At 40.9% G+C, this 14,207-nt stretch overlaps 1 protein-coding gene across 3 annotated transcripts in view; it reads right to left on the bottom strand.

Moving 5' to 3' along the window:
* Positions 1-11,583, bottom strand: part of HMOX2 (heme oxygenase 2) — a 35,326-nt gene extending 23,743 nt beyond the window's left edge. For 2 of the 3 annotated variants that reach the window (XM_020978629.2, XM_020978631.2), the window contains exon 1: positions 11,484-11,583. The gene's annotated coding sequence lies outside the window, so the exon portion shown is untranslated. Of the gene's footprint in view, positions 1-11,398; positions 11,451-11,483 lie in introns of those variants that run through there. The other variant, XM_020978630.2, reaches the window with a different exon arrangement.
* Positions 11,584-14,207: the final 2,624 nt, after the last annotated feature.

The following is a 14,207-nucleotide window of genomic DNA, read 5'->3' as shown; positions in this document are numbered from 1 at the left end:
CCCATCTTTGTCCCCTCCATCAACTGCAGTGCTAAAAAAAAAAAATCCCAAAGCACAGATCTGGAAGCAGAATAAATATATCACACTTTGTTTATTCACCAATCACCTGACCTTCCCTGCAGTCCTCCCAAAGTGAGAGGGGCATCCTAAATTTACATCAGAGATGGGATTTTTCCCATATAAAAAGGGAAAACTGAGAAGCAATCTTTGGAAGCACTGTCACATGTAGCACCTCTGACAGAGCCTTGGGGATATGGAGGATCACCCTATTTTTTTTTGTTCAGTCATTTTCCAGTTGTGTATGACTCTTTGTGACCCCTCCTTAGATCTCAGTCAGGTACACACAATATCTTTTTAAAAATCCCATTTGGACACATAAGCCTTTGCATTGGTTTTTCTCCTTTTTCCTTCCCTTGTGTTGTGTACCTTGCTAACTCATTTAAAGAGATCTTTGTTGACAAATGTAGGAATTAAAATGGATAAGGGAAAACTGATCAAAGGAAGTAGGAGAGTGGGGAACAGCACTTCTAGACCTCAAGCTACATTATAAAGCAATAGTTATTTTTTAAAAATACCATTTGGTATTGGTTAAAAAATAGATATAGATCAGAGTAGAACAGACTAGACAAGGGAGAATCAGAAACATTAGAACTCAATAAACCAACGTTTGAAAAAGTGGAAAATAGGCAGAGCCAAGATGGCAGAGTAAAAGCAGTGACTTGCTTGAACTCTCCCCCAAACCCCTCCAAATACCTGTAAAAAATGGCTCTGAACAAATTCTAAAGCAGCAGAAAAGACAGAGTGAAACAAATTTCCAGGCCAAGACAGCCTAGATGGTTGATTGGAAAGGTATGTTTCACTGGGTAGGGAGAGGAATACAGTTTGACATGGGCGTGCAGGCAAAACAGGCCTCAGTGAACCCGGAGCAGGCCTCAGAGGACTGAATCATGGGAAGCTGCGGCAGTTTCCAGACTTCTCAACCCACAAACACCAAAGACAACTTAGAAAGTCAGTGGGAAAAATCTGTAACTGCAGTGAGAGAGAAGCTCAGTCCCAGCCCCAGTCCCTGAGCTCGGCCTTGGGCGGCAGCTGCTTCCAGCCCACAGACTGAAGGGAAACTGAGTGGCTGATCACAGGGAGATTGCAGGGATCTCTCTGCTGGTGCAGGATTCTCTTGCTTTGCCCATGCTTGGATCTGGGTCACAGTTCTGGGGCAAGGAAGAGTGTTGGTGTGGTGGAGCTCGTAGTGGTGGTGAAGAAGAAATCCTCCTCACAGTTCCAAGGCAGAAAAGAGTGCTTGTGGTCACTCACAGACCAGAGCACAGGCCAGGAAAGGAGTAAACACCTCGCCCCTTATCACACTACCTTGGAAGAACTAAAAATTTACAGGTCCCTAGAAGTATCTCTGAAAACAGCTGCACAAACCCCCCGAAACTTGGGAGAGTACATTCTCCACAATGGAAGCAGACCCCTATTTTAACAAAGAGTTTAAAACTCAAGTAATTGGCTGGGATCATGAACAAAGGTGCAAAAAAAAGTCAGAACACAGAATCTTTCTTTGGTAACAAAGAAGATCAAAACATACAACCAGAAGAAGACAACAAAGTCAAAGGTCCTACATCCAAAGCCTCCAAGAAAAATAGGAATCAGTCCCAGGCCATGGAAGAGCTCAAAAACGAATTTGAGAAACAAGAAAAGTAGAGGAAAAACTGGGAAGAGAAATGAGAGTGATGCAAGAAAATCATGAAAAACAAGTCAACAGCTTGCTAAAGGAGACCCCCCCCCAAAAAATGCTGAAGAAAAAGTGGAAAATATAAACTGCCTAAGAAAAAACTCCTTATTTCATTAAAAAAAAACTGTTGGGAAAACTGCAAAGTGTTCCCATTCTATTCCATCTTCTCTGGCAGACTGCCCCCTCTTATCATCCCTGCTCTCATTAATCTTCAATTGGTTCCTTTCCTACTGCCTACAAACACATTTCTTCCATTCTCAAAAAATTCTTACTTGATCCACCCTATCCTGATACCTGCCAGCTATCATCCCACATCTCCCTTTTGGGGCTAAACTCATTGAGAAGTTCATCTACAACAGATGCCTCCACTTCCTTTCCCTTCACTCTTCTTAACTCTACAGTTTTGCTTCTGATCTCATTATTCAACTGAAATTGCTCTCTCCAAAATTACTAATGGCCTTTCTTTAGTTCTCCACCTACCTGTCTAACTGCTTTTTCTCTATTTCCTTTGCTAGATCTTCACCCACATCATGACCACTAAGCATGGAAGTACCCTGAGGCTCCTCTTCTTTTCTTCTTCTACATTATTTCTCTTGGTGAACTCATCAGCTCCCATGGTTTCAATTATCATCTCTAGGCAGATGATTCTCGGATCTACTTGTCCAGCTCTAACTTCTCTATTGACCTTTTGTCTCACATCTTCACCTGCCTTTTAGGATCTCTTGAAAATGATGTCCTGTAGATCTCCTGAACTGAACTCATTTTCTTTTCCCACCTAACCCTCTCTTTTTCTTAACTTCTATATTAGTATTGAGGGCACCACTACCCTCCTAGTCACTCAGATTTACAATGTTGGTACCATTTTCTACTTTCTCACTCCCGATATCCAATTTATTGTCACACCTTACTATTTCTACCTTTGCAACATTTCTTGTATAACCCTCTTCTCTCTTGGACACTATAACCAGTGTGGTGCAGGTTCTCGGTCACCTCATGCCTGGACTATTCCAATGCCTGCTAGTTGGCCTCTTTGCCTCAAGTCCCTCTCCCTGCTCCACTTCATCTTTTAGTCAGTTTCATGAATTTCCTAAAGCACAGGTCTGACCATATCACCCTCCCTATTTAGTCCATTCCAGAAGCTCCCTATCACCTGCAAGATCACATAAAATCCTGTTTCGTTTTTAAAGCCTTTCACAACCTGGCCCCTTCCTACCTTTCCAGTGTTTATATACCTTACTTGCCTCCACATACTCTGCAATCCAGTGACACTGGCCTCCAAGCTGTTGCTTGAAAAAGATACTCCATCATCTCTAGACTGCAAGTATCTTCACTTGCCTATGCCTGGGAACACTCCTGTCATCTTCTCTTCCTCAATTCACTGGCTTCCTTCCAGCTAAAATCCCACCTTCTGCAAAAAGCCTTTTCCAGTTCTTCTTAATTGAGACTTCTCCCAATTCAACCTGTATATATCTTGTTTGTACATAATTGTTTGTATGCTGTCTCTCCCATTAGACCATGAGTTCCTTGCTGGAAGGAACTATTTTTTTGTCTTTCTTGGTATACCCAGCACTAAGCACAATGACTGGCACATAGGAGGCACTTAATAAATGCTAGCTGATTTGACTTGACTCACACATCTTGTAAAGAGATCTTAAGATGAAAAAACAATTACAACAACAAAAACAAACAAAAAAAACCCCAATTAGTGTTAGAGAAGCTATGGCAAGTCAGGCATGGTAATCTATTCCTGGTGAAGCTGTTTAGTATAACCATTCAGAAAATAATTTGGAATTAAACTTAAAAAAAAAGGCACTAAAAATATTCACACCCTCTGACCCAGAGATTCCACTACTACACATATGCTCCAAGGTCAAAGACAAAAAGAAGGTCCCACAGTCACCAAAATATTCATAGGAGCACTTTTGTGATAGCAAAATAGATGTCCATCCACTGAGGAATAGCTAAACAAATTATGGTTCATGTGTAATGGAAGTGATGGGGTTAGGGGAACGTCCTACATACATGAGTATGGAAAGCCTTACATGAAGTGATATAAGTGAAGTAAGCAGAAACAGGAAAATTAGATAAAAAAACTGAAACTGAATATCCTATAATTATAATGTCTGAGTTTGGCCCACCAGAAGATTTAAGAAAATATATTTCCCTGCCTTCTTTGCAGAGGTGGGTGACTACAGGTATAGATTACTGACAGTACACATCAGACTCAGTTGATTGTTGGTTTGTTCTACTGAACTATTTAAAATCTTATTTAAAACTTTTTTTTAAATCTTTATTTAGGATTGCGGGGTAGGGGAGTGAGATATATAATTTAGGATTGCTGGGTAGGGGAAAGAGATATATAATAAAACTAAAGTGCTTTATCTATACTATCTAATTAGATCCTCAAAATAAAAACCTTGTGAGGTTGGTGCTACTATTATCATTCCCATTTTACAGATACTATAAACTGAGATGAAAGAGATAAAGTGACTTGCTTTGTGTAAGTGAACAGTGTAAATAGGTGAAACAGGATACTAACTCAAGATAATAACTAGAACTGACTCCCAGTCCAGCATTCTATTTTATAGGTCACATAGCTGCCTTGCAAAAACCAAAGATATCAATGAAATAAGATTTTTTTTAAAAAAGAGCGAGAGTTATTTTATGCCACGCTACTGAGGTATTTGTATGCCTTATTTTAAACTAACACTGACAAACTGGATTACTTCTAGAAGGGCAATCAAGATGATGAGAGGACCTGAGACCACATCAGATAAGGAGTAATTGAAACTTTAGGATCTTTAGCCTGGAAAAGAGCAGACTTAGTTTGGTGGGGGAGAAAATGACAAATTCACATATTTGAAGGACTGTCCATGAGAGAAAGAGAAGGGAATAAAAAAAAGGGAATAAGCATTTACATAGTATCTACTACATGCCAAGCGCTTTACAAATATTATCTCATTTGATCCTTACAAAAACCCTTAAAGGTAGCTCTTGTTACTTTTCCCATTTTATAGTGGAGGAAATTGGGACAAACTGAAGTGGTTAAGTGACTTGCCCAGGGTCACATAGCTAGTAAGAGTCTGAGATCACATCTGAACTCAGGTTTTACTGACTCCAAGCCACCTAGCCAGAATGAAAAATGGATGAGAACCAAATTAGAAAAACAGTTGGATTTGTTTAAGCATGAAGTAAGGAAAACTTTACTGTATAAACTATCTAAAAATGGAATGGTTCTTTACAGAAGGGAGTAAGATCTCCTCACTGGAGTTCTTAAGTGGTGGTTGGAGGACATTGTTGGAATTGAAGGACCTGGGTCTGAATGCTAGCTATGCCACCCACTATCTGAATGACCTTGGGAAAGTCTCTTTGGCCTCGGTTAGTTCACCTCAAAAATGAGTGGGTCTGACTACATATATGACCTCAGAGAAACACAATGTCACAGAGGATAAAATGCTGGGTTTGGAATCAAAGAACTTGGGTTCAAATCCTGTTTCTGTCTCTTATCACCTATATAGCTTTGAGCAATAATTCACTGTCTCAGTTTCCTCATTTGTAAAATGAGCACCAGCTCTAATTCCACGATCCTATGAAAGACTTGTCCCATGCAAAGGATTTCAAAGGCTTCCTCTGTTCTTCCAGTTTCATGTTTCTTTTGTTCACTCCTGCTTCCTCCCTTCTTCCCTCTCCTCCTCTCCCTACCTCTAAATTCTAGCTTATCTTTCAAGGTCCAGCTCAAGTTTTACCTTCTCTATCAGTCCTTCTTCAACCGTTCTAACTCATAGTTCTTTTTCCTATCTGTGAACTCCAATAACACTTTACTATTTATAGCAGTATTTTCCAAGCTATGTTCCACGGAAGTAGTGTTCCACAAAACATGAAGAAGGTTGCCAGAAAATGTCAATACGAGTAATGTTTCTCTTCTAAAATATTATATATGAAAATATCTCGATGCCAAAATAGTATATGTGCATATGTGTATATACATATGCTTAATTTTTTACTTTCCTTATATTCCTGGTGCTTAGAACAATGCCTGGCACACCATAAGCACTTAATAAATCCTTGTTGACTTGTCATATGAAGCAAAATTTTCCAGCTCCATTCCCCTTTATTCTAAGGGTATTCCATATCTTGAAATTCCACAGGCCAGAATGTATGGGTTCAAACCCAAAACTTCTATGGCCAAATTAGTTTAGGAAATTGGTCTATATCACTTAGATTGATACTTATTACCTTATGTGGTTACCTGTTTCATGTATATATATTCATGTCTCTCCAGGAAGATTATAAATTCCTTGCAGGTCAGGTCTTTGTGTTTCATTTCTTTTACATCTCACTAGTGGTAAATATACTGCCATACACCTTGTAGAGTTCAATAAATACATAATGAATATAATACACGAACACTAAAGCAAGTCCCTCTTATCTTTTCTTGAGAGGCTATGAGGAGTTGTAGACAGAGGTAATCAGGAAGCCCTAACTTCAAGTCCCAATCCTCATCTTTAGTTGTGTGGCCATGGGCAAGTTACTTTGCTTCATAGGGCCTCGGTATCTTAATCTGTGAAAGGTCTTTTTTAGCACTCACATTTGTGTAATGCTATGAAGGACAACAGAAATAATGCAATAAGGTACTCCATTAATCATATTTAATTACCCCATACCTCTATCCATTTCATTAAATCCTCTCAATTCTCTTGTTCAGTTCTTCAAAAATCTAAGTAGTATGATCTGTAGTATTTGTATTCCACATACCATTAATAGCAATTAACGTAAATTACTGGTCATACTCATCAACTGCTCGAAAATTTTATGCAAGTTAAAAACAAATGAATGGGGGAAGATGTCAATTTGTTTAAATTAACTAAGTACCTATACTAAAGTTATTGGATATTCCTTCTCAGGAAGATTCTCCTCTTGAAAAGGGGGATGGGGAGATAAAACTTAACCAGCTCAAATAAGGAATGCATTGCCTAAAATCCACTTTACCAATCCTATTATTTTCACCTCTCTTCTTTCTCTTCCCCAACATACACACTTTTTCGTTTGAGAATATGGATCACAGAGAAAGAACACTAGCTATGGAGTTGAACTCGAATCCCAGCTCTGCAGACTACCTAACCCATGTGACCTTAGGAAGCCAGCCTCTTTGCATCTCAGGTCAGGCCTCTGATGATTGCTCCCTTCTCCCTCCTTGCCTCTTTCTCAAATGGAAGACATTCTGTAAAGAACACAGAAACAATTAATTGAAGGTAGTCCCTCTGCAGTTGGATGTACTGCTGCTGCTTAAGTACTTACAATATATTACTATTATGTTTAAGCTGGTAATATTTCATGTGACATTAAAGATTTACTGAATGTCTATTATGTGCAAGCTACTGGAAGTATAATAGAAAGGTGGAAAACCCAACCTCTACCCTCAAAGAAGGAAATAAGGCACATATCTGTTAAAAGAAAAATAACAGTACAAGATAGCAGCTGGAAAGTAACAGCTAACAATGGACAAAAAGTGCCACAAAACACTAAGTACTCTTATAGGGAGAAAATACAATCAACTTGATCATCTCAGCACATAAAGAAGGCATAAAAGGAAACTGTTATATCCAGGTCTCTCAGCCTGAGAAATTCAAAAGACAAATCTTCAGAAGTTGAGGGATGGTGAGAATGCAGATATTTTTCTTTGCTCTTACTCTTAAAAACCACTTTTAAGGAATTGTTAAAATATAAATAGAAGACAAAGTATTTATAAGCCTAACAAATGACAGGCTAAGATAACATATTTGCATAAAAGGCTGGCTGGCCAAATGCTACATACAAGCCATGGTTCAGATGTCACATGTGCCTCTTTTCTTTTCCAACCCTCCCTTTCCTCTTTTCAATTCTTTTTCTCATCCTTCCTTACTGATTTTCCTTCTCCACTTCTGTCAAACACATTCCTTAAGTCAACCACTGGCAACAGAAAGGTACCATATTATTATTAGGTGTAGTAAAGTACTGTTAACTCCATTTTAATAGAAACTGAGGGCACTTAAAACTAACATAAACACAAAGCAAGAGGCTCCTAATTAACCTCGCTTTTCAAATGAGACAAGATATGTAAAGAGCTTGGTAAACCTTACAGGGCTATATAAATGTTACTTTATAATTATCATTGTTATTGTTATTACATTGATAAAGCTTTCCTTTAAAAAATTCAGCTTCCTATCTGCAGGTATTCCTACAGCAGTTCACAATCATGGGTTTTCTGCAGAGTCCAAACTCATTCCCAGAAAAACAAAAAAAAAAGGAATTTATATCTGATATTTATTGGACCAAATAACTTTCCTTTCTGAACATATTAAAAGAAGTCAAGATTTTCAGTGTCATCAAGTAGCAGCTTAAAATGATTAGTTCACTTTCACTCAAAACTTTTTTTAAAATTTGAAAACAAAAAAGCAAGCTAACCCTGGCAGAAATATTATCATCTTCTTCCAAAATAAGGAAAAGCTTTTTATGAAATCAAGTTTTCAATGCTACTCCCATTTCCAAATCCACTGGGTAGTTTTTAGCCCAAGAACTTGTAAACTTACATCCAACTCATTCTGAAACTCCTAAGTACTTGGGACATAACTTGGTTTAGGACTAAAATATAACCAGCACCTTGCCCTGTCAAGTTGGAACCAAAGAACAAAAAAAATTATAATTAATCCATGAGCACTGATTAACTGCCTACTTTGCTCTAAGGGGTATATAAGGTGGTCAGGAGAACTAGCACCTCTGGTGTGAGGGCCTGCCAAGCCCTTTTCACGGCTGCTCATCCACCTTTGGTGTCCATCTGATTCACTCAGTTCTCACCTGTAGCTCCAAGAAGTTGTAGCGTGTGCAGTAGCCATACCCTGGTAAACTGTCTCAGCAGATGGGCTGAACCAGGTTGAAGGTAATTGATAGTCCCCCAACTCACTGACAGGTTTGTCTACTTCAATCACATGAAGACTTTCCCCAGTGGAATGAGATGAGAACAGATGAGAACAATTTGTTTCCTTGACCATAAAGGAGGGTGAAGCAGGCATTGTGGAGTGCTTAGAGCTTCGTCAGACATAGAAGATGCCAAGGTAATCCACTCATTTTGACTTTTGTCCAGCTGTTGGGACTTGGATGACTCAGGAAGAGAGAGTGAGGCTGATGACTTGGTACAATTCTGCCTCACTTAAATCTAATTTCATGCACAAGTCAAGACATCACCCATGATGTCATTGATCCTCTTTGAAAACAAAGGACAAACAACTTTGTGCTAAGTGCTGGGGACAAAAACCAAACAGTTCTTACCTTCTAAGGAGTATACATTTTATGGAGGAAACAATATATATAAATATAGTCACAACAAAACATGTACAAAGATGATATGAAGCAAAGAGTCAAGGGACAAGGAGTACTCCCTCCAGGGCAGGGCACCTATATAAAAAGGCTTTCAGTGGGACATAGCACTTGAACTAAGCAATGAAGGAATTAGAGATTTAATAGGTAGATGTGCAGGAGTAAGGACATTCCAGGCACTGGGGGGTGGGGGAATAGCTGATGCAAAGGCATAGAGTACAGATGTAATGTTACATACAAAGAACAGCAAGAAAGGCAGTATGATTCTTCAAGAGGAGTAATATGTAATAAGCTTGGAAAGTTAGACTGTGAAGGGCTTCAACTACCCAACAGAGAAGTTTGCATTTTATCCTAAAGGCAATTGTAGGTACCATTAGGACATTATGAGCAAGAAAAGTGGTCTAAGCTTTAGTAATATCATTTTGGCAACTGTGTGGAGTGTGTATCAGAATTCCACAGGGGAACATCTAGGGTATGGAATAACCACTAAAATATGTGTTCAGTATATAAGTAACTACTATGGAGAGACCAAAAAATGATCTATTTCCCAAGCAAGTTCCATATCATACACTTAATAACTTACTGTACTTCTCCTTCCCTTTAAAATAATTCCACAAGATGTCTAAATAGACATTTTTTTCATTCAATTAAAACATAATAGAATACATGTTTAAATTCATGTTACAATCTACAAGGAAATGCCATTCTCCTTCCACAAAGATTAAAAGGGATGAAAGGTTAAAGTGACATCATCAAATTAACAATTCCATTAATCTATCCTCAACAAATCTGTATAATCACCACACTAATATAATACAGTTCAATATCTATATGTTGTTAAAGAAACTTATTATTAATTAGAAATAATTTACGTGGCATTGTAGAAATTGGCATGTGTGAAGGGCAAACTGTTCTTTAACAGCCTATACTGGGCAATTTGTTAAATTGAGGTCAAGCTCACTAATGCATTCCTTGAACAGACCAGTTATCTCCCATATGCCACACACTAAAGGTTAAGCTTTATATTTATAATCTAACCCCATCACGAAGGTGTGCAAAAGGTAGTGGCGAAACAGTTCAAATAACTAAAAGTGTCTATCTTACTGATGATGAAAAAGTTCACTAAAAGCCTTAGGGATTCAGTGACTAGGTCTGTATAATTTACTATATAAACACCCAGCATAATAGCAAAACCACATTTCATAATTCAGGGATATGACTTTTGTCTACCAGTGCAGATAATCATCCCTATATAACTCAGTAAGATGGTCTGTTGAGAGTTGTGGCTAAAATTTTGTCATTTTGTACCCAATCTTATAATGAGCCTGACTTTGCTAGAACAGGACTCTGACAGACCAGGCTGGTCACTGGGTCCCAATCATGGCTAAGAAGGCAAATTTCTGATGATAAAAGGAAGCAACGTGGTATAGTAGGAAAGATCACAGACTGTTAAGTCAGGGGAACTAGGTTCAAATCCTGCCTCTGACATTTATTGCTTAAGTGACCCTGAACATTACTTCCCCTCCCTCTGCTTCAATTTCCTCATTTCTAAATGGAGGGAGTAGAACAGGTGACCTCAGAGGCCCCTTCCAGTTCAAGATCTGACACGAGGTGCCAGAATCTCCCAGTACCAATGTTTCTAGCCTGGTCTCAGAAATGCTAATTCCAGCGGTGCATTTAATCCTGATAATACAGGAAATCCCAAACCGCCTGCATGGGCTTCAAGCCAGGACAGCCTTTTAAAAACAGCAACAAAAAACTCAAATCTTCACTTTCCCCTTAGACTGCGGTTACCCCGGCCTCCTTGTGTAACATTCATTCCACGAAATGTCCTTTTGTTTCTTGCTCGGCCGAGACCCTCACTCCCTGCGGCTTTGGGCAAAGCAGCGTTCCCGGGGCTCAGAGCTCCCTGGGCTGCGGGCCGCATTGGCTCGACCCGGCCCGGCCCGGCCCAGATCCAGCCCCACGTCCTGGGGGGCGTCGTTTCCGCACCTGCCCGCCCCGCCCCCACAAGCAGCCCGGCCCCGACTCGGGCACCTTCTGGACCGCGTTTCCTCCCTCCCCGGGCCGGCCTGGTCCCCGCCGCATCCGCCCCCGCGGCTCTGCGGCTGCCCCCTCCCCCACCTGGGCCGATCCCTGCACGGGTGACTCCCCCCCTACCCCCAAGCATACTGCTGCCCCCCAGTCCCCAGGCCCGGGACGTGACCCGGCTCCCTCCTTTCCCTGTCCACTTTCACCCCCTCCCACCCCGTCAGCTCCGGGCCCGCGGGGAGTCTCCCAGGGGACACATGGCGAGGGGCCCGAGCCACTGACAAGGACCGGGACTCGGCGCCCGGAAGGGAGGACGAGGATCCCACCCGGGCTCCCAAACGAGGCGCCGCCGCAGCCAGCTGCTCACCTTTCTGCCCTGTCCGCTGGCGTCGCCGCCTCTACTGAGCTGCCGGAAGTGGCCACGCAACACGGATGGGGGCGGAGCTCCCGGCGCCTCGCTTAATTATTCATGAGGGGGAGGAGCTGGCGACCTCGCCCGGCGCGCCGCAGAGCAGGCGGGCTGTCCGCGCAAACCTTTAAAATCTGGGCAGTGGCTGTGGCCACGTGGGTTAAGGGCCAGGCTAAGGGAGGCAGGCCTTTGCCTCCGGGTTTTAGCATCTGAGCTCTCAACAGATTCCTTTCACATTGATCCACACCACAGGGCAGGGCAGGTAACCTAGTTTGACAAACGGGAAACAGACACACCAAAAGCAACCTGCCTCAAGGCAAATAAGAATTTAGAGTAGCTCCAACCAGATTTCCTACAGGGTTTGTTCCTCTGCTCATTAATGACTTGACTTAGCCTACTTGTGGCACTTATGCTGCCTCTAGGAGGTCCAACTAGAAGTTTCTCCCCACCCTGAAATCTTTTAGCAACTAGTTTCTGGATCATTTTTTTTGCACGTCATATACCGACTTGTAGTGTCCTCTTAATGACTTATGTGTGTATATCTTATTTCTCCAAAACACACATGATGGATGGTCAATAAATGCTTTTTGAAGGGATTTTACTTCTTTGCATTTCCCATGACTTCTAACATAAGGCTAGTCACACAGCAGATGGTGAAATAATTTTGAACGATTTCTTCACAGTGGTCTGACATTCACAAGAACTTTACCCTCTCACAGTCCTATGCCAGCTGCCTGAATTAACCATGTTAACTCCTTATCTCCCTTGAGAGGTTATTGGGTAAAACGGATAGAAGAGACACACCACCTTGTAGTTAGGAAGACCTGGTAATTCAAGTTCTGACTAGTTTTGTGTGCCTGTGGCTAAATTATTTAATCACTCTGTGCTCAACCTAAAACAAAACAAAAAAACCTTCTCTCACTCCTAGAACCTCTCAGTCTAAATAAAAGCAACCAAACTTACAGTCAACAAAATTTAGCCTAACAATGTGCACTGTACCAGGAACCATTGAAACCTTTAATGAGTGCCCTTTGTAATACTATACCTGGAGCCCTGCACTTCTGGAAGAATGTGGGGACACTGTTCCTTAAGTCACATTCTTGCCCCACAACTCCCCTCTACAAATTAGAATAGAAACTTCACAAGGAGATAAATGTTGGCACTAAAACTTTCAACCTGCTTTCAGCCAGAAATTTCACCATCAGAGAGTCATTGCGTTAGATGTAAAGACTTTCCAGAGTTCTGATCCCCCATTATAATGCAAATTCTCCCTACTCCCCACCACCACCTTTAATTTTAAACTGTTAATATCTACTTTTAGGTAACAAACAAAGCCTGAAAAGAATAGGAAACAGTTGGAGACTGAGGAGGGGGAAGAGATCAAAGTACTAGGGTACCAAGAGGGCTAACCTGAGGTTAGATTTAATCAATTTAACCTCATCAGAATAGCTAGAGAAAAAGAACACAAAATTTGGATGCAGAAGACCTCAGTTCAAATCCTGGCTCTGCCAATTTACCAGTAGAATAACCTTGGGCCAGTTCAGTTCATCTAAGAGCTGTGTAATTCGGGACAATTTACTTCACCTCCCCACGTTTCCTCATCTGAAAAAGAAGGGAGTCAGACAACGTTAAGTACAAGATCTCTTCTAACTCTAATGCCTATGATCCCAAGTAACTCTAAGCTTTTCAGGTTGCTCCCACCATCCACTTCCTTTATTCCTATCCTTATGTTGCTGAACAGAGCTGAAGAAAATCATGAAGCCATGCTGACTGACTAGGTACTTTATAAATGTATGTTACCTAATCTCAGCTGGGCCCTCACTACATAAAGTTAATCCTTGTACTCCCTTCTAAATCATTCATTATCACACTCACCACAGCTCTAGCAAATTTTCTTTGCTCTCTTCAAGCCTCCTATGACACTCTCTCACACGTACTTTCTAAGCTGTAGATCATAACTCATCCTTCACCCCTCAAAACTGAGGATATTCCCCATGAGTTCTCCTTCATCCCCTCTTTGTCTCTCATCAATCACTCAGACATCTTCCTCTACTCTCTCCCCTATCACATCCATCCAGGTCATGCCCAATAATGGTGGGTTACCCCCGGGGTTCTGTCCTGAGCCCTCATCCTCTTCTCTTTCTCTGGTATTTTGATTGCTGATCTCATCATTTCCAGAGGATTTAAGTAACATCTCTATGCAAATGATTCTCAGATCTATTTATACAGCCCTGACCTCCACTCTAGAATCTGACTATTAGACATCTCAAACTGAATGTCCAGTAGACCTCTTAAACTCAACATGTCTAAAACAACTTATTTTTCTCCCCAACTCTCCCCTCTTTCCAACTTCCATATTACCATCGAGGATACCACCAGGTTTCTAGTCATGAAGGCTCATAACACAAGCATATCCAACTCTTCACTCTCACCCTCCCTCCCCATAAGTGTGGGTCTCTCCCAACACTGTCTTGGGCCCTCTACTTTTTTCTCTTTATATTCTCTTACTTGTCATCTCATCAATTCACATAGATTCAATTAGTATCTCTATGTAGATGACTCTGAGGTAGATACTCTATTTCCTGAGCACCAATCCTGCATCACCAATTACCTTTTATATGTCCAATGGCATCTCAAATTAAACATGTCCAAAACACAACTCATTGTCTTTCCCTCCAAATC

The sequence above is a fragment of the Phascolarctos cinereus genome, unplaced genomic scaffold (assembly GCF_003287225.1).
Source record: "Phascolarctos cinereus isolate Bilbo 61053 unplaced genomic scaffold, phaCin_HiC Scaffold_4;HRSCAF=312, whole genome shotgun sequence".
In the NCBI taxonomy this organism is placed as follows: Eukaryota; Metazoa; Chordata; class Mammalia; order Diprotodontia; family Phascolarctidae; genus Phascolarctos; species Phascolarctos cinereus.
The sequence above is the reverse complement of the archived record's forward strand: the minus strand, read 5'-3'. Positions and strand labels throughout refer to the sequence as shown.